Source organism: Aplysia californica, unplaced genomic scaffold (assembly GCF_000002075.1).
Source record: "Aplysia californica isolate F4 #8 unplaced genomic scaffold, AplCal3.0 scaffold00081, whole genome shotgun sequence".
NCBI classification, from domain to species: Eukaryota; Metazoa; Mollusca; class Gastropoda; order Aplysiida; family Aplysiidae; genus Aplysia; species Aplysia californica.
Window position 1 is genome coordinate 1,113,038 of NW_004797351.1, and position 1,140 is coordinate 1,114,177.

Below are 1,140 nucleotides of genomic sequence, written 5' to 3' on the forward strand. Positions count from 1 at the left end.
AAAAAAAAACAACAACAACAAAAAAACAACAACAACAACAACAAAACAACCAAACAACAACAAACAAACAAACAAACAAAACAAACCCAACAACAACAACAAAACAAAAACAAAAACAAAAACAAAAACAGAAACCCACTACAAAAGACAGATTTTGAGAATGTGAAGGGGAGAGCAGTGCTTTGTAAACAGAATGGTCTCCACGAGATCAGCTCACTGTCGTGTGATCGATAGTCTTGACGGTTGAGAGGGGACCATGACGAGACAAACTCCTAACTTCAAATAAAAAAGTAGCCTAATACGGGGTGCCCACTACGACAGGATCTGGCCGATCGCCCGACTCGATCGCCTGAAACTGAAAACAAACACGTTTGTTTTTGAGGCGATCGATCGGGTCGGGCGATCTGTCCGATCGGCCGATCCTAGCCGTAGTGGGCACCCCGTATTTAACTTTAATGAATTTATATGTCTTCTAAACTAAGATTTTATTAAATGCAAGAGCGCCTTTATTCTTAGGCCGACCCCATAACTCATTCATCGGGCCTGGCAGTGAAGTGGTTAATTAATTAGTTTAGTTTTAGTAGAGGTTTTACTGCGCTCGCAACTGTATGTCATATGAGCGCCAAGGGTGGATGTCTACAGAGAGTCCTTTCAGGGAATCAGGCTTACTCTGCTCACCCCGCTAGCTTCAACAACCCAAAGTCTGGTACGACTATCAAGACACTCAGGAAATAGCAGGTCACATGAGTGTGACAAAATACAAAAGAAGTTGAGGAAAAATGACGATAGTAAGGACTAAGAAAGAAAAAGCAGCAGTTCCCTGTTGCAGTTCAGGCACAGTTATGAGCATGACATTGATGAATTAGCAGATTTTCAATTCTACTGTACATTGGAACATGTTAATGTCCCCCTTTGGGAATGGCTTAGAGACACTTCAGTGAGTAGCACCGCCCCGAGAGTGAAGTGGTTTATGCTGACATTGTTCGTGCTCATACTGTTGCTGCTTTTAAATACCGCTGCCACTGTTGTTGGACCTCCTTAAAGAAGAAGAAGAAGAAGAAGAAGAAGAAGAAGAAGAAGAAGAAGAAGAAGAAGAAGAAGAAGAAGAAGAAGAAGAAGAAGAAGAAGAAGAAGAAGAGG